The 27,441-nt window shown below is 46.3% G+C and overlaps 1 protein-coding gene across 1 annotated transcript in view; it reads left to right on the top strand.

Annotated features, from left to right (window-relative positions):
• The window catches only part of mynn (myoneurin), a 467,776-nt gene that overhangs the window by 191,986 nt on the left and 248,349 nt on the right, over nucleotides 1-27,441 (top strand). The gene's annotated exons all lie outside the window — the stretch shown is intronic.

Raw genomic sequence — 27,441 nt, 5'->3', positions numbered from 1 at the left:
TGGTTTTAAATAAAAAACTCTCATCCCTATTCTGGATGCACTCAAGCCCCAGTGGTACCTAGCGTTCCCAGAAATTTCTCTCATTGCACTCGTTGACATCGTGTACTCCTTCTCCGGGTTACCTGGGCACAGACATTATCCTAGAAGAAGGGCAGGCAACTGGCTTGAGCAGAACCCTTAACTACCCACTGGCTGGACCCATGATTGCCAGCTAGGCCAGGCCCACAGGCACACCAGAGACTATACCGCACTCCATATTGGGTGACAAAGCTTAGAATCAGGCGTAAAATCATTGGCATATGTTGTGAAATTTGTTGTTTTGCAGCAGCAGTATATTGCAATACATAACAAATAAACTGTAAATTACATTAAGATATGTATATTTTTACTTAATTTAATTTATATATAAATTAACCTTAACCCTAATTAAATTAAATTAAGTAAAAAAGAGAAAAAAATGGTGAGGTAGTGTACATGGGTTCATTGTCCATTCAGATATCTGATGTAGAGAGAAAGAAGCTGTTCCTGAAACATTGAGTGTGTGTCTTCAAGCACCTGTACCTCCTCCTTGGTGGTAGCAATGAGAAGAGGACATGGCCTGGATGACGGGAGTACTTGATGATGGATGCTGCCCTTCTGAGGTGTTGCCTTTTGAAGGCGTTCTCTTTGCTGGGGAGGCTAGTGCCAGTGATGGAACCAGCTGAGTTTACAACTTTCTGCATCTTTTTCCCATCCTGTGAAGTGACCCCTCCATACCGGATGGTGATGCAATTAGTTAGAATGCTCTCATGATACATCTGTGGAAATTTGTGAGAGTCTTTGGTTACATACCAGGTATCTTCAGACTCCTAATGAAATATAGCCACTGTTATGCCTCCTTTGTAATAGCAGCAATATGTTGTATCAATTGTTATGCTGATATGTAGCCAGAACTTGAAGACCAGGGCATTCAGACATTCAAACAAAGGCTGCAGACTCTCACATTCTATATAAGACCATAAGACATAGGAGAAGAATTAGGCCGTCTGGCCCATCGAAGCTGCTCTGCCATTCAATCACGGTTGATCTTTTTTTCATCTCCTCCTCAACCCCAGTTTCCGGTTTTCTCCCTGTAGCCATTGATGCCATGTCCAATCAGGAACCTATCAATCTGTGCCTTAAATACACCCAACAACCAGGCCTCCACAGCTGCATGTCGCAACAAATTCCACAAATTCACTACCCTTTGGCTAAAGAAATTTCTCCGCATCTCTGTTTTGAAAGGGCGCCCCTGTATCCTGAGGCTGTGCCCTGTTGTCCTAAACTCTCCCACCAGGGGAAGCATCCTTTCCACATCTACTCTGTCTAGGCCTTTCAATATTCAAAAGATTTCAATGAGATCCCTCTCATCCTTCTGAATTCCAACAAGTCCAGATCTAGAGCCTTCAAACGTTCCTCGTATGATTACCCTTCCATTCCTGGAATCATCCTTGTGAACCTCCTCTGAACCCTTTCCAATGACAGCACGTCTTTTCTAAGATGAGGAGCCCAAAACTGTACACAATACTCAAGGTGAGGCCTCACCAGTGCCTTATAAAGCCTCAGCATCACACCCTTGCTCTTGTATTCTAGACTTCTTGAAATGAATGCTAACATGGCATTTGCCTTCATCACCACTGACTCAACTTGCAAGTTATCCTTCAGGGTGTTCTGCACAAGGACTCCCAAGTCCCTCTGCATCTTACATTCCTGGATTTTCTCCTTGTTTAGAAAATATTCTTCACGTTTATTTCTATTGCCAAAGTGCATTCATGCATTTTCCAACGTTGTATTTCATTTGCCACTTCCTTGCCCATTCTGCTCATCTGTCTTAAGTCCTTCTGCATCCTACCTGTTTCCTCAACACTACCTGCCCCTCCACCAATCTTCATATCATCTGCAAACTTGGCAACAAAGCCATTTATTCCATCATCTGAATCATTTACTTACAGCATAAAGAGAAGTTGTCCCAACACCGACCCCTGCGGAACCCACTAGTCACTGGCAGCCAACCAGAAAAGGATCCTTTTATTTCCACTTGCTGCCTCCTACCAATCAGCCAATGCTCTAACCATAGTTGGTATCTTTCCTGTAATACCATGGGTTTTTAACTTGGTAAGCAGCTTCATGTGTGGCACCTTTTCAAAGGCCTTCTGAAAGTCTAAATATACAGCATCCACTGCATCCCCTTTATCTATCCTACAAACGTTTGTACATGTAATCACCTCAAAGAATTCCAACAGGTTTGTCAGACAGGATTTTCCCTGAAGGAAACCATGCTAACTTTGTACTATCTTGTCCTGTGTCACCAAGTACTCCATCACCTCATCCTTAACAATTGACTCCAACATCTTCCCAACCACTGAGGTCAGGCTAACTGGTCTATAATTAACCTTTCTGTGACTTATATACCTGTGCATGTGGTACACTGTCTCCTTGCGGTTGCAGAAATGGCAGGTGTCTGTAAAATCTGTAAACCAATTTATTCTATTACTGTCATGGTCCGGATCGGGGTCCCTTTAAATTTACCTTGTTTATGTTACGATCCGGACCGTTGATTCCCTGTTTTCCTGTGTCCCTCAGCTTTGGTGATTAGAGGCAATTAACGCTCGGCTGGACCGGTAGTTTATAGTCTCCAGCTTTCAGCCATTCGGGGGAGCGTCTGCAAAGTCATCAAAGGTACGGTGTGCCAATGTCATCTGGCCAGATCAAGCCTAGTCTCTGCCGAAGCGAGTGCCAGTAATTCGCCCTTCCTCACCGGAGCAACCCTGTCCAGTTACCTCGCCGAAGCGAGACTGCAAAGTTTCCTCATCGAGGTGGGTCCGTCAGTTAACCCGCCGGAGAGAATCAGGAGCTGCTGTCTACTGTTCCTGGGCCGGGTCTAGAGCTCACTACTACCCGGATGTTCCAAGTACCACATCCTGGCTCCGGCGGCATCCAAGTACCATGTCCAAGTCAAGTCCTGGCCCTGGCGGCATCCGAGTACCTAGTCAAGTCCTGGCCCTGCCGGTCTGTGATTCCTGTCCTATCCCCCTGTCTGAATCCCTTCTCTGCCCCTCTCGCCTCTAGCCCTCGCCTGCACTTCGGTCTAGTTCTATCGCCGGAGCTAGATAGGTACTGTCTATGTGCTTTCGTGTTGGTCTTGTCTTGTCCTCACCTCCGTGGGGTAAGTCAGGCCGTCTTGCCATTGCCCCAAGGGGGGTCATGTCTTGTCTGGTCCTCGCCTCCGTGGGGTAAGTCTGGCCATCTTGCCGTTGCCTCACGGGGGGTCATGTCTTGTCTTGTCTTGGCCTTGCCTCGTGGGGTAAGTCAGGCCGTCTTGCCATTGCCCCGCGGGGGGTCATGAGTCCCGGCCCTGTCCTGTACCCAAGGAGGGGTCCCGGCTCTCTGTTCTGTGTGTGAGGCCCGGCCCTATGTCCTGTACCCAAGGAGGGGTCCCGACTCTGTGTTCTGTGTATGTGTCCATGGTTCCATGTACCTGCTCTCCCGAGACCGAGGCTCTGTTTTCCATGTTCCTCCTCTCCCTAGCCCATGTCATGTCCATGCCTGGTTCTGGGGTCCTTGCCCAGTCTCGGGCTTGGAGTCCATACCCTAGCCTCTTCATGTCTCTTCTAGTTCTGGGAGTCGATTCCGAGTCCTAGCCCAGATCCTTGGTCCCAGCCTAGTCGTAGTCCTGAGTCCTTGTCCAGTTCGCTACTCGTGCTCCTGCCTAGCTCTCCTGGTATCGAACAATAAACTAAATCTAAGTAACCTCACAAGATGTGTCTTGCATTTGGGTCCACCCTTGCTCCCAATGCCCCCACCATTGTGACAATTACACAGTACAGCTCTATGCAATACCCTGTCCTCCAGATCTCCAATGTATAGAGGACTCCTGCACAAAGAGACCTCCACTAGGGACTTCCTTCATTGCCTGATGGTAAAATAGATAGCTATGGTGTGTCCAGAGGGCAGATCTGGGAAATGAAATGTACAGTGTGCAGGAGCAACCCATACAAGAGCCGCCTTGGCACATCATGAAACACCACAGTGCCTACTTCTGCAGATCGTGTTGCGTGGGACTGGTTCCCAAGAGAGATTTTAGGCTTTTGTGTCCAACGAGTGAAATGGGTTAGCACAGCTGTGATTGCTCCACGCTCATAAGTTTCCTTGACATCCACTGTGACCAGATGGGAACTGACTGATCTCCCAGCCAAAGTTCCAGCCTCGTCTTCCCATCTTGATGCTATCTGCCATTTTTCTGTCCGTATTTCCACCTGATGTAGACCTTGCTGAATTCTTTGACAACCTTCCTCTATATCCACAACTCTAGTAATCTTTGTGTTGTTTGCAACTGTTGTCTGGAGCCACAGATGAGAACTGGGTGGCAGGTGGGGACCAAAGGTGGACAAGTTGCCCCTGGCACAGCATGACAAGCCCGTCAGCAGAGGTCCCTGGACACCCCATACACCCCACAAGACGCCGTACATATACACATATGTATAATTATGATAGCAGAATAACATACGGTTACAAATAAATAATAATGTTAAAAAATAGCCTAAATGCCTTAGTGCCGTGGCCTGTAGATTGATAGTGCATGAATGTTGCCCTGGAGCCACATTTCTGCAAGAACAAGCCCGCAGCAGATCTCATCGTCCGCAGACATATGCAATCCAGTTTGCCTTCCACCAAGTGAACACCGGAATGCAGCATTGACAGGATGGGCCAGCACACAACTCAGTACAAAATCCACTGGCACACAGCCAGCTCTGGCATTTCTTTTCCTGGCAGCCGCAACAGGTGACCCTGAGGCATGATGGCCTTGTCTGCGCTACAGTCAAGGCTACGGAGCTCCCTCGCCATCAGTCCCAACAAAGAACCAGTGAATTGGACTCGCAGTATTTTGCATTACCAATGTCCAACAAGGCCTTGCGATCACAAGAAAAATGATCTGGATCAGCTTACCATGAGAATCTTGTTAAATGCCTTACTGTCCTTGTGGTCAATGGCCACTGCCTGACCCTCATAATACGCTGCCAAGACAAGACTGCTGAGTCTTTCAAAGGTAGAGGAGGTGGAGTATGCTTCATGATAACTCCTTGTGGTGTACAAACGCGGTGATTTCGTTCCAATCCTGTTCCCCTGACGTGGAATACCTTGCGATCAAGTGCCATCTATTTTAACTGCCGCTGGAGATTTCAATTTCATTTTGATAGCAGTGTTCATCCCACCTCAGACTAATGAAAAACAGGCTCTAGATGGACTGAGCAATGTTATCAACAAATATGAAACAGCATATACTGATGCCTTCCCCATCATTTTGGGGGATTTTAACTAGACCAGCTTGAAGAAGTCTCGAAATAATTATTAACAATAACTCACTTATAGTACCAGAGGAACCAACACACTGGACCACTGTTACACCACCATCAATAATGCCTACTGTGCTATCCCATGCCCACACTTTGATGTGTCTGATCACCTGGCTTTACTTCTACTCCATGAGTATAGGCAGAGACTGAAGTCTGCAGCACCAACAGTGAGGACCAAGAAGGTATGGACGAGGGAGGTGAAGGAGCGATTACAAGACTACTTTGAATGGGTGGACTGGACTATATTCAGTGATTCATCTTCAAGTCAGAATGAGTGTACCACAGCTGTCACTTTAAAACCGGTGTAGATGAGTATGTGCCTATGAGAACCAAATCCCAAATCAAAAGCCATGGATGAACTAAGTGTTTTGTAGTCTGCTGAGGGCTAGATCTGTGGCTTTCAAGTCTGGCGACCCAGGTCTATACAAGAAAACCAGGTATGGCTTGTGGAGGGCTATTTCAAGAGATAAGGTACAATTATAAGACCATAAGATGTAGGAGCAGAAGTGGGCCATTCGGCCCTTTGAGTCTGCTCTGTCATTCAAGCATGGGCTGATCCAATTCTTCCAGTCATCCCCACTCCCCATACCCTTTGATGACCTGGCTAATCAAAAATCTTTCTATTTATGCCTTAAATGCACCCAGTGACTTGGCCTCCACAGATTTACCACCCTCTGACTAAAGTAATTTCTCTGCATCTCTTTTCCAAATGGACGTCCTTCCCTTCAATCCTGAAGTCATAGTCATACTTTATTGATCCCGGGGGAAATTGGATTTTCGTTACAGTTGCTCCATAAATAATTAATAGTAAAAAAACCATAAATAGTTAAATAGTAATATGTAAATAATGCCAGGAAATAAGTCCAGGACCAGCCTATTGGCTCAGGGTGTCTGACCCTCCAAGGGAGGAGTTGTAAAGTTTGATGGCCACAGGCAGGAATGACTTTCTATGACGCTCTGTGGTGCATCTCGGTGGAATGAGTCTCTGGCTGAATGTACTCCTGTGCCCACCCAGTACATTATGTAGTGGATGGGAGACATTGTCCAAGATGGCATGCAACTTGGACAGCATCCTCTTTTCAGACACCACCGTCAGAGAGTCCAGTTCCATCCCCACAACATCACTGGCCTTACGAATGAGTTTGTTGATTCTGTTGGTGTCTGCTACCCTCAGCCTGCTGCCCCAGCACACAACAGCAAACATGATAGCACTGGCCACCACAGACTCGTAGAACAGCCTCAGCATTGTCCGGCAGATGTTAAAGGACCTCAGTCTCCTCAGGAAATAGAGAAGGCTCTGACCCTTCTTGTAGACAGCCTCAGTGTTGTTTGACCAGTCCAGTTTATTGTCAATTCATATTCCCAGGTATTTGTAATCCTCCACCATGTCCACCCAGACCCCTTGGATGGAAACAGGGGTCTCCTCAGGTCTACCACCAGCTCCTTGGTCTTTTTCACATTAAACTGCAGATAATTCTGCTCACACCATGTGACAAAGTTTCCTACCATAGCCCTGTACTCAGCCATCTTGTCCTAGACTCCCCTACTATGGGAAATAACTTTGCCATATCTAATCTGTTCAGGCTTTTTAACGTTTGCAATGTTTCTATGAGATCCCCCCTCATCCTCCTGAATTCTAGGGAATACAGCTCAAGAGCTACCAGATGTTCCTCATACGGTAACCCTCTCATTCCTAGAATCATTCTTGTGAAATTTAGCCACAAATCCATTAATCCAATAGTAAAAATCATTGACATACATCGTAAAAAGCAGTGGTCCCAACACCAACCCCTGTGGAACTCCACTGGTAACCGACAGTCAGCCAGAATAGGATCCCTTTATTCCCACTCTCTGTTTTCTGCCGATCAGCCAATGCTCCACCCATGCTAGTAACTCCCCTGTAATTCCATGGGCTCTTATCTTGCTAAGCAGCCTCGTGTGTGGCACCTTGTCAAAGGCCTTCTGAAAATCCAAAGACACCATATCTACTGCATCTCCTTTGTCTACTCCGCTTGTAATTTCCTCCAGAAATTGCAGTAGGTTAGTCAGACAGGATTTTCCTTCCAGGAAACCGTGCTGGCTTGGCCCATCTTGTCATGTGCCTGCAAGTATTCTGTAATCTTATCCCTAGCAATTGATTCCAACAACTTACCAACCACTGATGTCATGCTAACAGGTCTATAGTTTCCTTTCTGCTGCCTTCCACCCTTCTTAAATAGTGGATTAACATTTGCAATTTTCTAGTCATCCGGTGCAAAGCCAGAATCTATTGATTCTTGAAAGATCACTGTTAGTAGCTCCGTAATCTCGCCAACTATTTCCTTCAGAACCCGAGGGTGCATTCCATCAGGTCCAGGAGATTTATCCACCCTCAGACCATTAAGCTTCCTGAGCATCTTCTCAGTCGTAATTTTCACTGAACATACTTCATTTCCCTGACACTTTTGAATGTCCGGTATACTGCAGAAGTCTTCCACTGTGAAGACTGATGCAAAATATGCATTCAGTTCCTCTTCCATCTCTGCGTCTCTCATTACAATAACTCCAGCATCATTTTCTACTGGTCCCATATCTACCCTCAACTCTGTTTTACCCTTTGAATACTTAAAAATGCTTTTAGTATCTTCTTTGATTTTAGTTGTCAGCTTCCTTTCATAATTCATCTTTTCCTTCCTAATGACCTTCTTAGTTTCCTTCTGCAAGTTTTTAAAAGCTTCCCAATTCTCTATTTTGCCACTAGCTTTGGCTTCCTTGTATGCCCTCTCTTTTGCTTTTACTTTGACTTTGGCTCTGACCTCACTTGTCAGCCACGGTAGTGTCCTTCTTCCCTTTGAAAATTTCTTCTTATTTGGAATATATCTGTCTTACACTTCCCTCGTTTTTCACAGAAACTCCACCCATTGCTACTCTGCTATCCCCCCTGCAAATGTCCCTTTCCAGTCAACTTCGGTCAGTTCCCTTCTCATACCATTGTAATTTCCTTTACTCCACTGAAATACCAAACATTGGATTTTATTTTTTCCCTCTCAAATTTCAATGTGAACTTGATCATATTGTGATCAAATCCCCCAAGGGTTCCTTAACCTTAAGCTCTCTTATCACCTCCGAATCATTGCACAACACCCAGTCCAGCGCAGCCGATCCCCTAGTGGGCTCAACATCAAGCTGTTCTTTTTTCCCCAACATTTTTATTAATTTATATATATAAGAATACAGAGTATAGGGAAAAAAAAATGTCAATACATTAAACTAAATCGCATATAAAGACTCCTTACCCTATATTCATACAAGTCAATAGTTCATAACATTGAAAAATAATAATTTTATTATATTAAAAAATCTAACCCACTATCAAGACCGAAGCTGATTAGTAGAAAAAAAGAAAAAAGATTGTTAATCATCATCTGTGCTTTAACAGCATATCAAAGGTTTTGAAAATAATTCAGAAAAGGTCCCCACAGTGTTTGAAAGTTTTGGTTAGATTCAAAAATTGAACATCGAATCTTCTCTACTTAAACATGACATCATATCACATAACCATTGGGTGTGAATAGGAGGGGCCACATCTTTCCATTTAAGCAGAAACGTCCTCCTGGCCATAAGAGACATAAAAGCCAAAATATGCAAATCAGATGGCTCCAGAATAATATGCTTTCCTCCAACAATACCAAATAAAGCAGTCAAAGGATTAGGTTTGAAATTTACTTTAAAAGGTATCGAAAAGGTTTGAAATACTTCTTTCCAATATTTTCTGAGACTCGGACATGTCCAAAACATATGAATGAGTGAAGCTTCTCCATTATTACATTTATCACTACGGAGATATATCTAAATAAAAACGAGACAACTTATCCTTAGTCATATGGACCCTATGGACCTCTTTAAATTGAAGGAGAGAGTGACAAGCACATAACGATGAAGCGTTGACTAATTCAAAAATTTGATTCCAAGTTTCCTCAGAAATTGGTCTGTAAATCTTGTTCCCAAATATAGCTTACCCAAAACGCATTTTTTTCAATATCTACAAATAAGAGATTTTTTTACGGTCTCAAATAAGTGCATTTCCTAAAAGTCCTGATAAGAATCTACTAGATGTAATCTTTAATCTGAAACCTTTTTATAATGGATCTACATCTAATATTTATAATATGCTGTAGGGAATGAGAAGTGTTCCTTGAGATAAAATTAAAAATCTTTGGGAACAAGCTATTCTAAAAAGCCATCCCTTAGATTCTGCAAATTCTCTGTCATGGTTCTGTTTGGCCATTCCCCTTTAACGCTCCTTTCTCCCTGATTATGCCCTAATTTCAGTCATTAGATTTCCAATTGCTGCTAGTTTACTTAATTACAGTACACCTGGTTTTCATCAGAGACTGTGAAATAAGTACGACGGCATCACTATCACAGGTTGCCAGTTTGTTGGTCTGTTCTCATGTGATACTTCGTTCTCTTGTCCAATTAGAACCGTTAGTTCTAAGTTCAGCTCTAGTTTCAAGACCGTCCCTGTAAATCTCGTCTCCCTGTCAAGATTCCTCCAGTTTGCTGTTCTATGTTCACGTCTACGTCAGCATCCCCAACTCATTCAACGTGCTGGAGTCCTGCACTTGGGTTCTCCTCAGTTGCACCGTGCAACAGAGCAAACTGGCCACACTCACAACAAGCTGGAAGAACTCAGCAGGTCGGGCAGCATCTGTGGAAAAGATCGGTCGACGTTTCGGGCCGGAACCTTTCGTCAGGACTGTAGGGGGAAGGGGCGGAGGCCCTATAAAGAAGGTGGGGGGAGGGTGGGAAGGAGAAGGCTGGTTGATTCCAGGTGAAAAACCAGTAAGGAGAAAGATAAAGGGGTGGGGGAAGGGAGGCAGGGAGGTGATAGGCAGGAAAGGTGAAGAAAGAATAGGGGAAAACACAATGGGTAGTAGAAGGAGGCGGAACCAAGAGGGAGGGTGGTAGGCAGCTGGGGGAGGGGGCAGAGCGACATGGGGATAGGGGAAGGGAGGGGGAGGGAATTACCGGAAGTTGGAGAATTCTATGTTCATACCAAGGGGCTGGAGACGACCTAGGCGGTATACAAGGTGTTGCTCCTCCAACCTGAGTTTAGCCTCATCATGGCAGTAGAGGAGGCCATGTATGGACATATATGAATGGGAGTGGGAAGCAGAGTTGAAGTGGGTGGCTAATGGGAGATCCTGTCTGTTTTGGCGGATGGAGCAGAGGTGCTCGACGAAGCGGTCCCCCAATCTGCAGTGGGTTTCACCGATGTAGAGGAGGCCACACCAGGAGCACCGGATGCAATAGATGACCCCAACAGACTCACAAGTGAAGTGTTGCCTCACTTGGAAGTACTGTTTGGGGCCCTGAATGGTGGCAAGAGAGGAGGTGTAGGGACAGGTGTAGCACTTGCGCTTACAGGGATAGGTGCCAGGTGGGAGATCCGTGGGGAGGGACTTGTGGATCAGGGAGTCGCGGAGAGATCGATCCCTGCAGAAGGCGGAGAGGGGTGGAGAGGGAAAGATGTGCTTAGTGGTGGGGTCCTGCTGAAGGTGGCAGAAGTTGCGGAGGATAATGTGTTGAATCCGGAGGCTGGTGGGGTGGTAGGTGAGGACAAGGGGAACTCTGTCCCTGTTGTGGTGGCGGGAGGATGGGGTGAGAGCCGAAGTGCGGGAAATGGAGGAGATGCGAGTGAGGGCATCATTGATGACAGCAGAAGGGAAACTACGATCCTTAAAGAAAGAGGACATTTGAGATGTCCTGGAACAGAAAACCTCATCCTGGGAGCAGATGCGGCAGAGACGGGGGAACTGGGAATAGGGAATGGCATTTTTGCATGTGGCAGGGTGGGAAGAGGTGTAGTTGAGGTAGTTATGAGAGTCAGTGGGCTTGTAGAAGATGTCAGTGGACAGTCTGTCTCCAGAGATGGAGACCGAGAGATCAAGAAAGGGGAGAGAAGTGTCCGAGCTAGACCAAGTGAATTTGAGAGCTGGGTGGAAGTTAGAAGTAAAGTCGATTAAATTGACGAGCTCAGCATGAGTGAAGGAAGCAGCACCAATGTAGTCGTCAATGTACCGAAGGAAAGGTTGGGGAGCAGTACCAGAATAGGTTTGGAGCACAGACTGTTCCACATAACCAACAAAGAGGCAGGCATAGCTAGGGCCCATGCGAGTTCCCATAGCTACACCCTTGGTCTGAAGAAAATGGGAAGAGCCAAAAGAGAAGTTATTGAGTGTGAGAACCAGTTCTGCCAACTGGAGGAGGGTAGTGGTGGTGGGGAACTGGTGAGGTCTATTATCCAGAAAGTAGCGGAGGGCTTTGAGGCCATTCTTCATGGGGAATGGAGGTGTATCGGGATAGGACCATCTAGGTAGTCTCCAGCCCCTTGGTATGAACATAGAATTCTCTAACTTCCGGTAATTCCCTCCCCCTCACTTCCCCTATCCCCATGTCACTCTGCCCCCTCCCCCAGCTGCCTACCACCTCCTTCTACCCATTGTGTTCCGCCTCCTACTACCCATTGTGTTTTCCCCTATTCTTTCTTCACCTTTCCTGCCTATCACCTCCCTGCCTCCCTTCCCCCACCCCTTTATCTTTCCCCTTACTGGTTTTTCACCTGGAACCTACCAGCCTTCTCCTTCCCACCCTCCCCCCACCTTCTTTATAGGGCCTCTGCCCCTTCCCTCTTCCGTCCTGACGAAGGGTTCTGGCCCAAACCGTTGACTGATCTTTTCCACGGATGCTGCCCGACCTGCTGAGTTCCTCCAGCTTGTTGCGAATGTTGCTTTGACCGCAGCATCTGCAGATTATTTTGTGTTGTAGAACAAACTGGCCATAATGATCCCAGTGGACACGAATCCCCTGCAACAAGCCCTCGCCAGTCAGGTCTCCCTACTGGGCTTTCACGATCAGCTGCTCCAGGAAGTCATGGAAAACCTCCGTTCCCTGTCAGTAAACGTAAGAAAGGTCAGTGAACAGGTTGACCGAGTATCTGCCCACCTTACCCCGTCGACTCCGGGAACTCTGTCTGACCAGCCCAGACAGCCTGTAGTGGCGATACCCGATGCGTCAACAACATGTCCGCTAAGGGAGCCGCGCGTCCCCGAACCAGAACCCTACGCCGGAGATCTGGGGAAGTGCTGAGCTTTTCTGCAGCAATGCTTCTTGGTGTTCGAGCAGCAGCCATTCACGTACGCCACGGACAGATCAAAAATAGCTTACACTATGGGGTTGTTGTGAGGAAATGCCTTAGCTTGGGCCACCGTGATTTGGGATAATTAGCCAGAGACCTGTTCTTCCTTCCCCACCTTCATCTCAGAAATAAGGAAGATTTTTGACCATCCCGTCAGCGGCAAAGATGCCACTAAGCGGCTACTCACCCTCCATCAAGACTCACGTAGTGTTGCAGAATACTCCGTAGAGTTCCAGACACTAGCGGCTGACTCGGGCTGGAATGATGAGCACTCCAGGAGGTATTCCGGTAAGGCCTCTGTGACAAGGTAAAGGACGAGTTGGCGGCTAGGGATGACACTAACAGCCTGGATTCAGTGATCTCCCTAGCCACCAGGTTGGACAACTGACTCCGAGAATGACAGAGGGAGAGAACCAGTCGTCCTACTCCTTTGGCCACCCCACGGCACGCTTTACCATCTACTCCCAGCCCTAACCTCTCTCCTTCTCCCGCTCCTAGAAAAGCACCGGGCCTGGCTGTTTCCACCACCATGGGAGAGGAACCAATGCAGTGGGGACAGAACCGTCTTTCTCCCCAGGAGTGACTCCGGAGATTCAGAGCAGGGGATCGTTTCTATTGCGGTCAGTCTGGCCATTTTCGTGCTACCTGTTCCCTTCGGCCAAAAGGAAGGGCTCACCAGTAGAAAGGGGGACCCTGGTGAGTCAGACAACATTCCCTTCTGTCCCCCAATCCCGGATGCAGATGCAAGCTACTGTAAGCTACAACCAACAGTCCCTGTCCTTGTCTGCCTTGATAGACTCCGGTGCTGAGGGGAATCTGTTGGATGAAAACATAGCTTCCCAGGCCAGAATTCCTCGGGAGCCGCTGAGTACCCCTCTGGAAGCCTGGGCACTGGACGGAAGACTTTTGGCCTGAGTCACAAACTGTACCCCACTACTGTCTTTGATTCTCTCTGGGAACCATCGGCAACAGGTACAATTTAACTTAATTTCCTCTCCTCTCCTATAGCTCTTGGGTACCCCTGGTTAAGCCGCCATAATCCTTACATTGATTGGTCCACCGGGAAGATAGCCAGCTGGAGTCCGTTTTGTCACACCACTTGTCTACAGTCAGCCCTTTCCCCTGTAAGAATCGCCGTGACCTCATCTGCCGTTAAAGCCCCCGACTCATCCAGGGTTCCAGCGGAGTACCACGACCTGGGACAAGTGTTTAGTAAACAACGCCCCCTTTCCCTGCCTCCACACCGCCCATACAATTTTGCTATCAACCTTCTCCCAGGAGCTCCTCTACCCACCAGTTGGCTGTATAATTTGTCCCGGCCAGAGAGGGAAACAGTTGAAGGTTACATCAGTGAATCTCTCGTGGTGGGCATTATCCGACCCTCTTCCTCCCTGGTTGGTGCAGGGTTCTTCTTTGTGGAGAAGAAGGATGGTTCTCTCCATCCCTGCATCGACTACCAAGGCCTAAATCATATAACCATAAAGAACAAGTACCCACTGCCTCTGATGAGTTCTGCGTTCGAACCACTTCACGGAGCCACCATCTTCTCGAAGTTGGACCTACGAAGCCCCTACCATCTGGTCCGAATAAGAGAGGGGGACGAGTGGAAGACGGCACTCAATACCCCGTTAGGCCACCTCGAGTACTTGGTCATGCCTTTTGGCTTCACCAATGCCCCCACAGTTTTTCAAGCCTTGATTAACGACGATCTCGATGTCTATCTCGATGACATCCTAATCTTTTCCAGCAGTCCCCAGCAACATGTTCATCATGTCCATCAAGTCCTGCAGAGGCTGAGGGAGAATAAATTATTCATAAAGGTGGAAAAATGCGAATTCCACGTCCCCTCGGTCAGCTTCCTAGGTTATATCATCGAGAGCGGACAGGTGAAAGCTGATCCCGAGAAGATCCGGGCTGTGGCAGAGTGGCCCAAACCCATGGACCGCAAGCAACTCCGATGGTTCCTGGAGTTTGCGAACTTCTATCGCTGGTTCGTCAGAAACTATAGTCAAGTGGTGGCTCCCCTTATCCGACTTACCTCACCCGCCACACCTTTCCTTTGGAACTCCGAGTTGTCTCAGCATTCGCGGAACTAAAGAGGCATTTCACGTCTGCTCCCGTTCTGATTCAACTGGACCCCTCCTTTCAATTCATTGTGGAGGTTGACACCTCCGACTCCGGGGTTGGAGCAGTACTGTCCCAACATTCGGGCCCGGATCAGAAACTACATCCCTGTGCCTTCTTCTGTCGCCGATTATGACGTGGGGAACTGGGAGCAACTGGCGGTCAAACTGGCATTGGAAGAATGGAGACACTGGTTGGAGGGGGCGGAACACCCGTTCATCGTCTGGACAGACCATAAGAACCTTGAATATATCCAGACCGCCAAACGCCTGAATTCCTGCCAGGCCCATTGGGCATTATTTTTTTGGCCGGTTCAGGTTTACACTCACCTATCGACCGGGGTTCAAGCCTGGGAAGCCCGATGATCTCTCCCGTCAATACGTTTCCGAGGAGGACCTTCCCAACCCCGAGACCATCCTTCCATCATCCTGTGTAATGGCTGCCCTCACCTGGCAGATCGAATCCAGAGTCAAAGAGGCCCAATGGACTCAACCTGACCCAGGCATCAGACCTCCCAATCGTCTCTTTGTATCCGATTCTGTTCGATGCAAGTTCTCCAGCGGGGGCACACTTCTCGTTTCGCCTGCCATCCCGGAATCAATCGGACTCTGACCCTTCTGAAGAGACATTTCTGGTGGCCCTCCATGGAAGCTGACACCTGTTCCTATGTCTCTGCATGTTCCGTCTGCACCCGTGGAAAAGCCATCGGCCACCTGCGGGATTGCTTCGTCCCCTGCCTGTCCCTGGTCGTCCCTGGTCACACATCACTCTGGATTTCGTCACCAGTCTACCCCCTTCACGTGGAAACACTGCCGTACTCACTGTGGTGGACCGTTTCTCCAAGTTGGTGCATTTTGTAGCCCTCCTTAAACTCCCTTCCGTGTAGGAGACCGCAGACCTTCTTGTCACCCACGTTTTCTAACTTCACAGAATTCCTTCGGATATTGTCTCCGACCGGGGACCTCAATTCATTTCGCAAGTTTGGAGATCTTTTTGTCGAGCCCTTGGTGCCTCAGTTAGCCTATCGTTCAGTTTTCACCCACAGATGAACGGGCAAATGGAGCGGGTCAACCAGGAGTTGGAGGCGGCGTTACGTTGTATAACAGCCAACAACCCGTCTACCAGGAGCAACCATCTCGCATGGGTAGAATACGCCCACAACTCTCTGGTCCGCACAGCGACCGAAAAATCTCCTTTTGAATGCTCTCTTGGTTATCAGCCCCCGCTGCTTCCCGCCCAGGAAGAGGAGAATGCGTAGCCATCAATCCAGGCCCATATACACAGGTGCCGAAAAATAGAAACATAGAAAATAGGTACAGGAGTAGGCCATTCAGCCCCTCGAGCCTGCACCGCCATTCAGTATGTTCATGGCTGATCATCCAACTCAGAACCCTGTACCTGCCTTCTCTCCATACCCCCTGATCCCTTTAGCCACAAGGGCCTTATCTAACTCCCTCTTAAATATAGCCAATGAACTAGCCTCAACTGTTTCCTGTGGCAGAGAATTCCACAGATTCACCACTCTCTGTGTGAAGAAGTTTTTCCTAATCTCGGTCCTAAAAGGCTTCCCCTCTATCCTCAAACTGTGACCCCTTGTTCTGGACTTTCTCAACATCGGGAACAATCTTCCTGCATCTAGCCTGTCCAATCCCTTTAGAATTTTATACATTTCAATAAGATCCCCCCTTAATCTTCTAAATTCCAATGAGTATAAGCCTAGTCGATCCAGTCTTTCATCATATGAAAGTCCTGCCATCCCAGGAATCAATCTAGTGAACCTTCTTTGTACTCCCTCTATGGCAAGAATGTCTTTCCTCAGATTAGGGGACCAAAACTGCACACAATACTCCAGGTGTGGTCTCACCAAGGCCTTGTACAACTGCAGTAGTACCTCCCTGCTCTTGTACTCGAATCCTCTTGCTATGAATGCCAGCATACCATTCGCCTTTTTCACCACCTGCTGTACCTGCATGCCCACTTTCAATGACTGGTGTATAATGACACCCAGGTCTCATTGCACCTCCCCTTTTCCTAATCGGCCACCATTCAGATAATAATCTGTTTTCCTATTTTTGCCACCAAAGTGGATAACCTCACATTTATCCACATTAAATTGCATCTGCCATGAATTTGCCCACTCACCTAACCTATCCAAGTCACCCTGCATCCTCTTAGCATCCTCCTCACAGCTAACACTGCCGCCCAGCTTTGTGTCATCCGCAAACTTGGAGATGCTGTATTTAATTCCCTCGTCTAAGTCATTAATATATATTGTAAACAACTGGGGTCCCAGCACTGAGCCTTGCGGTACCCCACTAGTCACTGCCTGCCATTCTGAAAAGGTCCCATTTATTCCCACTCTTTGTTTCCTGTCTGCCAACCAATTTGCTATCCACATCAATACCACACCCCCAATACCGGGTGCTTTAAGTTTGCACACTAATCTCCTGTGTGGGACCTTGTCAAAAGCCTTTTGAAAATCCAAATATACCACATCCACTCTACCAGTTACATCCTCAAAAAATTCTATGAGATTCGTCATAAATGATTTTCCTTTCACAAATCCATGCTGACTTTGTCCAATGATTTCACTGCTTTCCAAATGTGCTGTTATCACATCTTTGATAACTAACTCTAGCATTTTCCCCACCACCGATGCTAGGCTAACTGGTCTATAATTCCCCGGTTTCTCTCTCCCTCCTTTTTAAAAAAAGCGGGGTTACATTAGCCACCCTCCAATCCTCAGGAACTAGTCCAGAATCTAAGGAGTTTTGAAAAATTATCACTAATGCATCCACTATTTCTTGGGCTACTTCTTTAAGCACTCTAGGATGCAGACCATCTGGCCCTGGGGATTTATCTGCCTGTAATCCCTTCAATTTACCTAACACCACTTCCCTACTAACACGTATTTCCCTCAGTTCCTCCATCTCGCTAGACCCTCGGTCCCCTACTATTTCTGGAAGATTATTTATGTCCTCCTTAGTGAAGACAGAACCAAAGTAGTTATTCAATTGGTCTGCTATGTCCTTGTTCCCCATAATCAATTCACCTGTTTCTGTCTGTAAGGGACCTACATTTGTCTTAACCAATTTTTTTCTTTTCACATATCTATAAAAGCTTTTATAGTCAGTTTTTATGTTCCCTGCCAGTTTTCTCTTATAATCTCTTTTCTCTTTCCTAATTAAGCCCTTTGTCCTCCTCTGCTGGACTTTGAATTTCTCCCAGTCCTCAGGTGAACCACTTTTTCTGGCTAATTTGTATGTTTCTTCTTTGGAATTGATACTATCCCTAATTTCCCTTGTCAGCCACGGGTGCACTACCTTCCCTGATTTATTCTTTTGCCAAACTGGGATGAACAATTGTTGTAGTTCATCCATGTGATCTTTAAATGCTTGCCATTGCATATCCACCGTCAACCCTTTAAGTATCATTTGCCAGTCTATCTTAGCTAATTCACGTCTCATACCTTCAAAGTTACCCTTCTTTAAGTTCAGAACCTTTGTTTCTGAATTAACTTTGTCACTCTCCATCTTAATGAAGAATTCCACCATATTATGGTCACTCTTACCCAAGGGGCCTCTCATGATAAGATTGCTAATTAACCCTTCCTCATTGCTCAATACCCAGTCTAGAATGGCCTGCTCTCTCGTTGGTTCTTCGACATGTTGGTTCAAAAAACCATCCTGCATACAGTCCAAGAAATCCTCTTCCTCAGCACCCTTTCCAATTTGGTTCACCCAATCTATATGTAGATTGAAGTTACCCATTATAACTGCTGTTCCTTTATTGCACGCATTTCTAATTTCCTGTTTAATGCCATCCCCAACCTCACTACTACTGTTAGGTGGCCTGTACACAACTCCCACCAGCGTTTTCTGTCCCTTAGTGTTATGCAGCTCTACCCATATCGATTCCACATCCTCCCGGCTAATGTCCTTCCTTTCTATTGTGTTAATCTCCTCTCTAACCAGCAATGCTACCCCACGTCCTTTTCTTTCATGTCTATCCCTCCTGAATATTGAATATCCCCGAATGTTGAGCTCCCATCCTTGGTCACCCAGGAGCCATGTCGCTGTGATCCCAACTATATCATATTCATTAATAACAATCTGCACTTTTAATTCATCCACCTTATTACGAATGCTCCTTGCATTGACACACAAAGCCTTCAGGCTTGCTTTTACAATACACTTGGCCCTTATGCAATTATGTTGAAAAGTGGCCCTTTTTGATTTTTGCCCTGGATTTGCCGGCCTGCCACTTTTACTTTTCACCTTACTACTTTTTGCTTCTACCCTCATTTTACACCCCTCTGTCTCTCTGCACTTGTTCCCATCCCCCTGTTGTGAACTAACCTCCTCTCTCCTAGTCTCTTTAATTTGATTCCCACCCCGCAACCATTCTAGTTTAAAGTCACCTCAGTAGCCCTCGCAAATCTCCCCGCCAGGATATTGGTCCCCCTAGGATTCAAGTGTAACCCATCCTCTTTGTACAGGTCACACTTGCGCCAAAAGAGGTCCCAATGATCCAAAAACTTGAATCCCTGCCCCCGCTCCAATCCCTGAGCCACGCATTTATCCTCCACCTCACTGCATTCCTATTCTCACTGTCACGTGGCACTGGCAGTAATCCCGAGATTACTACCTTTGCGGTCCTTTTTCTCAACTCCCTTCCTAACACCCTATATTCTCCTTTCAGGACCCCTTCCCTTTTCCAACCTATGTCATTGGTAGCTATATGTACCACGGCCTCTGGCTCCTCACCCTACCACTTCAGGATATCTTGGACGCGATCAGAAATATCCCGGACCCTGGCACCAGGGAGGCAAACTACCATCTGGGTCTCTGGACTGCGGCCACAGAATCGCCTATCTGACCCCCTAACTATCGAGTCCCCTATTACTACTGCCCTCCTCTTCCTTTCCCTACCCTTCTGAGCTATAGGGCTGGACTCTGTGCCGGAGGCACGGCCACTGTCGCTTCCCCCAGGTAAGCTGTCCCCTCCAACAGTACTCAAACAGGAGTACCTATTGTCAAGGGGCACAGCCACTGGGGTACTCTCTATTATCTAACCCTTCCTCTTCCCCCTCCTAACTGTGACCCACTTGTCTGCCTCCCGTGGCCCCGGTGTGACCACCTGCTTGTAACTCCTCTCTATCAAATCCTCAATCTCCCTGACCAGACAAAGGTCATCGAGCTGCAGCAGAAAGGGATCTGGGAATAAGACCATAAGACATAGGAGCAGAATTAGGCCATTTGGCCAATCGAGTCTGCTCTAAATGGACATCCCTTTATTCTGAGGCTATGCCCTCTGGTCCTAGATTCCCCCACTAAAGGAAACATCCTCTCCACATCCATTCTATCTAGGCCCTTCAATTTCCAAAAGGTTTCAGTAAGATTCCCCTCCCCCGCCCCCACTCTTCTAATATCAGTGAGTACAGGCCCAGAGAAATCATATGCTTCTTATGTTAACCCTTTCACTGCCTGAATCATTCCTGTGAACCTCCTCTAGACCTTTTCCAATACTAACACATCTTTTCTTAGATAAGGACCCAAAACTGCTCACAGTACTCCAAGTTAGGCCTAACCAATGTCTTATAAAGCCTCAACATTACATTCTTGTTTTTATATTCTAGTCCTCTTGAAATGAATGTTAATATTGCATGTGCCTTCCTTACCACTGACTCAATCTGCAAGTTCAACTTCAGGGAAACCTGCACAAGCAGTCTGAAGTCTGTTTTTACCTCTGATTTTTTAATATTCTCTATACTTAGAAAATAGTCTACGCCTTTATTCCTTCTGCTAAAGTACAAGATCATACACTTTCCTACACTATATTCCATCTGCTATTTCTCAGAATCAGAATCAGGTTTATCATGACTGGCGTGTGTCGTGAAATTTGTTAACTTAGCAGCAGCAGTTCAATGCAGTACATAATATAAAAGAAGAAATAATAATAATAAATCAATTACAGTGTATGTATATTGAATAGATTGAAAATCATGCAAAAAAACAGAAATAATATATATTAAAAAATTGAGATAGTGTTCAAGGGTTGAATGTCCATTTACGAATTGGATGGCAGAGGGGAAGAAGCTGTTCCTGAATCGCTGAGTGTGTGCCTTCAGGCTTCTGTACCTCCTATCGGATGGTAACAGTGAGAAAAGGGCATGCCTTGGGTGCTGGAGGTCCTTCATAATGGACGCTGCCTTTCTGAGGCTCCTTGAAGATGTCCTGGATACTTTGTAGGCTAGTGAACATCAGTGAACTTGAGACCAGGTATCTAGAAGCTTTGCTTATTATAGCCGGGGACTTTAACCAGGCCAACCTCAGAAAGGCATTGCCAAAGTTATACCAACATGTCTCCTGCCCCACTAAAGGCCCAAATATACTTGACCACTGCTACACAGCAGTCGAGGATGCCTACCCTTCCCTCCCACGACCTCACTTCGGAAAATCAGACCATCAGACCGTACTCCTCCTCCTGGCTTACAAACAGAAACTGAAGCGGGAGGTCACGGTGTCAAAAGTAGTGTTGCGTTGGACGGAGAAAACGTATGAGGTCCTCCGTGACTGCTTTGAATCGGTGGACTGGTTAGTATTCAAGGATTCGGCAGCTAACCTCGATGAGTATGCCTCAGCTGTCACAGACTTTATTTGGAAATGCACAGAAGACTGTGTGTCTCGCAAGACGATCCGGGTTTTCCCTAACCAGAAACCTTGGATGAATTATGAGGTCAAGCCCCTTTTAAAGGCTAGAGCTGCGGCTTTTAGGTCCGGGGATACCAGTCGCTACACAGAATCCAGGCGTGAACTCTGGAAAGCCATTAAGGGCGCCAAGAGGCAATATCGAGCCAAGTTGGAAGCCCAGGCTAACCAGAGGGATGCCAGTAGACCATGGCAGGGTCTAAATGAGATCACTGGGTGCAAAGAAAAGGCTGGGAATATCAATAACTGTGGCGCTTCTCTTCCTGACGAACTTAACGTATTCTACACAAGACTCGAACAGAAGAGGAGCATCCTGCTCCCTCTGGATGAACCGGACCTGGTGGCATCGAGATTCATTGTCACCGAGGAGGACCTTCCTGAAGATAAATCGAAAGAAGGCGACAGGCCCAGATGGCGTTCCGGGACGGGTTCTCCGGGCCTGTGCAAGCGAGCTAGCTGGAGTGTTTGCTGACATCTTCAACTGCTCCTTGCTTCAGTCTAAGATCTCCTCTTGTTTTAAGAAGGCAACGATAATCCCAGTGCCGAAGAAGAGCAAGGTGACATGCCTGAATGACTATCGACCTGTGGCTCTGACATCAATTGCTATGAAGTGCTTCGAGAGATTGGTTACGGCACACATCAACCACAGCCTACCGGTCAACCTCAAAGCTTTGCAATTCGCCTACCGGAGCAACAGGTCAACGGCGGATGCCATCTCTCTGGCCCTACATTCCTCCTTAGAACACCTGGAGAATAAAGACACATACGTAAGGCTCCTTTTCATTGACTACAGCTCTGCCTTTAATACCATCATTCCAAATAAACTGATTCCTAAGCTCTGGAACCTGGGCCTTAGCACACAGATCTGGAGCTGGATCTTCAACTTCCTCACAGACAGGACCCAGGCTGTAAAAATAGGGGACAAGCTCTCCTCTACAATCACTCTGAACACCGGTGCCCCACAAGGCTGTGTACTCAGCCCCCTGCTGTACTCACTGTACACCCATGATTGTATAGCCAAGTTTCCATCGAACTCAATATATAAGTTTGCTGATGACACAACAATTGTATGCTGTATCTCGGGTAATGATGAGTTTGAGTACAGAGAGGAAATTAAGAACCTGGTGGCATGGTGTGAGGGTAATAACCTATCCCTCAACATCAGCAAGACAAATAATTTGGTTGTTGACTTCAGAAGGAGTAGCGGACCGTATGACCCAATTTACATCGGTGATGCGCAAGTGGAACAGGTCAAAAGCTTTAAGTTTCCTTGGGGTCAATATCACAAATGACCTGACTTGGCCCAACCAAGCAGAGTCCGCTGCCAAGAAGGCCCCCCAGCGCCTTTACTTCCTGAGGAAACTGAAGAAATTTGGCCTGTCCCCTAAAACCCTCACTAATATTTATAGATGCACCGTAGAAAGAATTCTTCTAGGGTGCATCACAACCTGATATGGAAGTTGTCCTGTCCAAGACCGGAAGAAGCTGCAGAAGATTGTGAACACGGCGCAGCACATCACACAAACTCAATCTTCCATCCTTGGACTCACTTTATACCGCACACTGTCAGAGCAGTGCTGCCAGGATAATCAAAGACACGACCCACCCAGCCAACACACTTTTTGTCCCTCTTCCCTCCGGGAGAAGGCTCAGGAGCTTGAAGACTCGTACGGCCAGATTTGGGAACAGCTTCTTTGCAACTGTGATAAGACTGCCGAACGGATTATGACCCGGATCTGGGCCGTACCCTCCAAATATCTGGACCTCCCTCTCATTTTTTTTGCACTACCTTACTTTTCATTTTTCTATTTTCTATTTATGATTTATAATTAAAACTTTTAATATTTACTATCGATTTGTAATCCAGGGAGCGGGAAGCGCAGAATCAAATATCACTGTGATGATTGTACGTTCTAGTATCAATTGTTTGGCGACAATAAAGTATAAGTACTCTACCCAAGATAGAGCCGACTTAATTTACAACCCTCTGCAGCTTCTTCCGGTCCTGTACGGTAACCCCCTGCCCCACCCCCCCCACCCCATACCAGACAGTGATGCAGCCTGTCAGAAGGCTCTCCCTGGTACATCTATAGAAGTTTTTAAGTGTATTTGTTGACATACCAAATCTCTTCAAACTCCTAATGAAGTATAGTCGCTGTCTTGCCTTCTTTAACACTGCATCAGTATGTTGGGACCAGGTTAGATCCTCAGAAATCTTGACCCCCAGGAACTTGAAACTGCTCACTCTTTTCACTTCTGATCCCTTTATGAGGATTGGTATGTGTTCCTTCATCTTACCCTTCCTGAAGTCCACAATCAGCTCTTTCGTCTTACTGATGTTGAGTGCCAGGTTGTTGCTGCGGCACCATTCCACTAGTTGCCATATCTCACTCCTGAGTGCCCTCTTGTCTCCATCTGAGATTCTACCAACAATGGTTGTATCATCATCAAATTTAAAGATGGTATTTGAGCTATGCCTAGCCACCCAGTCATGGGTATAGAGAGAGTAGAGCAGTGGGCTAAGCACACACCCCTGAGGGTGTTGATCGTCAGCGAGGAGGAGATGTTATCACCAAGCCGCACAGATTGTGGTCTTCTGGTAGGAAGTTGAGGATCCAATTGCAGAGGGAGGTACAGAGGCCCAGGTTCTCTAACTTCTCAATCAGGATTGTGGGAATGATGTTATTAAATGCTGAGCTATAGTCGATGAACAGTATCCTGACATGTGTGTTGTCCAGGTGGTCTAAAGCCGTGTGAAGAGCCATTGAGATTGCATCTGGCATTGACCTATTGTGGTGACAGGCAAACTGCAATGGGTCCAGTTTCTTGCTGAGGCAGGAGTTCAGTTCTTTTCCCATTTTCTCAATCTAAATTCTTCTTCAGACACCCTGTTTTCTGAAATCTACCTGCCCCTCCTCCATATCCTGATGGAGGGATATGGTCCAAGTGTAGGTTGATGGGACTAGGCAGAATAATTTTAGGCACAGATAATATGGGCCAAAGGGTCAGATATTGTGGTATGACACTATAACACACAAGATTCAAGTGGTAGGATTATTGGCATCCAAGAAAAAGATACTCTGATGTCTGAAGGCCTGTTCCAGTCTGCGTTCCCATGCATCTGTACTGGATTAGTTAGAAGGACAAAGATTTGAGATGCCCGTAACGTAGACTTAAACTGAAAACCTATACAAATTTGAAGGTCAGATGACCTACACCATTTTATTTTTCTGATATTCCAACATAGTCCATTCCTGACTGAGGGCAATGGTCAGACAGATGCGTGCTGTTAGTATTGGCGGGGTAGAGTGTTAGTGCAGAGGGCAAACCATGCTTTGTGAAGAGAGGCACACACATGAATGTGAGTAGGTGTTATAGTGATGGAAAGGATGAACAGATCAGTGTTAAATGATTCATACTATAAATGAGGAATGAACTTATTTCTAAATTGTGTCATAAACATGGATTTGCTCATCATGAAAAATAGAAAACATAGCACACTGTTCAGCGGAGATATTTGCAAATTCAACTGCTTGTAAATATCAGTTTCAGCTTTCCCATAACCAACCAATCTATAAGTTATACTTTTCCGTGGAATTCAGTGAAGACTTTGGCGAGGTCACATTTGGAGTATTGTGTGCTGTTCTGCTTGTCTCATTATAGGAAGGATGTGGAGGCTTTGGAGAGAGTGCAGAAGAAGCTCACCAAGTTGTTGCTTGGCTTAGAGTATTAGCTATAAAGAGAGATTAGCTTAATTTGTATTGCTTTGTCTGCAGTATCAAAGGCTGAAAAGCTACCTAACTGAAATATACAAAATTACGAGAGATATTGAGAAGGGATGTATTGTCAGTCTTTCTCATGCATAAACTCCAAGGATAAGTCTATCCTGCAAAAAGAATTAATTTAAATAGAACATAGAACATTGAAATCTACAGCACATTACAGACCCTTCGGCCCACAGTGTTGTGCCGACCATGTAACCAATTCTACAAACTGACTAGAAATTCCCTAGCACACAGCCCTCTATTTTTCTAAGCTCCATGTACCTATCTAAGAGTCCCTTAAAAGGCCCTATTTTATCTGCCTCTACCATCTTAAATGGCAGTGCTTTCCACGTACCCACCACTCTCTGTGTGAAAAACTTACCCCTTGTACCTACTTCCAAGCACCTTAAAACTATGCCCCCTTGTGCTAGCCATTTCAGCCCTGGGAAAAAAAACCTCTGGCTATCCACACAGTCAATGCCTCTCATCATCTTATACATCTATATCAGGTCACCTGTCATCCTCCACCGCTCCAAGGAGAAAAGGCCAAGTTGACTGAGCCTATTATCATAAGGCATGCTCTCCAATCCAAGCAACATCCTTGTAAATCTCATAGAAACATAGAAAACCTACAGCGCAATACAGGCCCTTTGGCCCCCAATGCTGTGCCGAACATGCACTTAGGGTTACCCGCAGCATTCTATTTTTCAAAGCTCCATGTACCTATCCAGGAGTCTCTTAAAAGACCCTACCGTATCTGCCTCTGCCACCAAGTTCACTCAACCTATACTCATAAGGCATGCTCCCCAATCCAGGCAACATTCTTGTAAATCTCCTCTGCACCCTTTCTGTGGTTTCCACGTCCTTCCTGTAGTGAGGCGACCAGAATTGAGCACAATACTCCAAGTGGGGTCTGACCAGGATCCTATATAGCTGGAACATTACCTCTCGGCTCTTAAACTCAATCCCACAGTTGATGAAGGCCATAGCGTTGTATGCCTTCTTAACACCGAGTCAACCTGCACAGCAGCTTTGAGTGTCTTCTGGACTCTGACCCCAAGATCCCTCTGATCCTCCACACTGCCAAGAGTCTTACCATTAATACTATATTCTGCCATCATATTTGACCAACAAAAATGAACAACCTCACACCTTTCTGGGTTGAACTCCATGTGCCACTTCTCAGCCCATTTTTGCATCCTATCAATGTTCTGCTGTAACCTCTGACAGCCCTCCATACTATCCACAACACCACCAATCTTTGTGTCATCAGCAAATTTACTAACCCATCCTTCCACTTCTTCATCCAGTTCATTTATAAAAATCATGAAGAGTAGGGTCCCAGAACAGATCCCTGAAGCACACCACTGGTGACCTACCTCAATGCAGAATATGACCCGTCTACAACTACTCTTTGTTTTCTGTGGGCAAGCCAGTTCTGCACCTAGAAAGCAATGTCCCCTTGGATCCCATGCCTCCTCACTTTCTCAATAAGCCTTGAATGAGGTACCTTATCAAATGTCTTGCTGAAATCCATATACACTGCATCTACTGCTCTACCTTCATCAACGTGTTTAGTCACATCCTCAAAAAATTCAATCAGGCTTGTAAGGCACGACCTGCCTTTGACAAAGCCATGCTGTCTATTCCTAATCATATTATACCTCTCTAAATGTTCATAAATTCTGCCTCTCAGGATCTTTCCATCAACTTACCAACCACTGAAGTAAGACTCACTGGTCTATAATTTCCTGGGCTATCTCTACTCCCTTTCTTGAGCAAAGGAAGAACATGTGCAACACTCCAATTCTCTGGAACTTCTCCCATCCCCATTAATGATGCAAAGGTCATTGCCAGAGGCTCAGCAATCTCCTCCCTCGCCTCCCACATAGCCTGGGGTACATCTCATCTGGTCCTGGAGACTTATCCAACTAGATGCTTTCAAAAAGCTCCAGCACATCCTCTTTCTTAATGTCTATATGCTCAAGCTTTTCAGTCTGCTGTAAGTCATCCCTACAATCGCTAAGATCATTTTCCGTAATGAATGCTGAAGCAAAGTATTCATTAAGTACCTCTGCTATCTCTTCCAATTCCATACACAATTTGCACTGTCACACTTGATTAGTCCTATTTTCTCATGTCTTATCCTCTTGCTGTTCACATACTTGTAGAATGTCTTGGGGTTTTCTTTAATCCTGCTCTCCAAGGCCTTCTCATGGCCCTTTCTGGCTGTCCTAATTTCGCTCTTAAGCTCCTTCCTGCTAACCTTATAATTTTCTAGATCTCTGTCA

This window comes from Mobula hypostoma, chromosome 4, assembly GCF_963921235.1.
Source record: "Mobula hypostoma chromosome 4, sMobHyp1.1, whole genome shotgun sequence".
Taxonomy (NCBI): domain Eukaryota; kingdom Metazoa; phylum Chordata; class Chondrichthyes; order Myliobatiformes; family Myliobatidae; genus Mobula; species Mobula hypostoma.
Note: the sequence above shows the minus strand (reverse complement) of the source record. Positions and strands in the feature narration are given on the sequence as shown.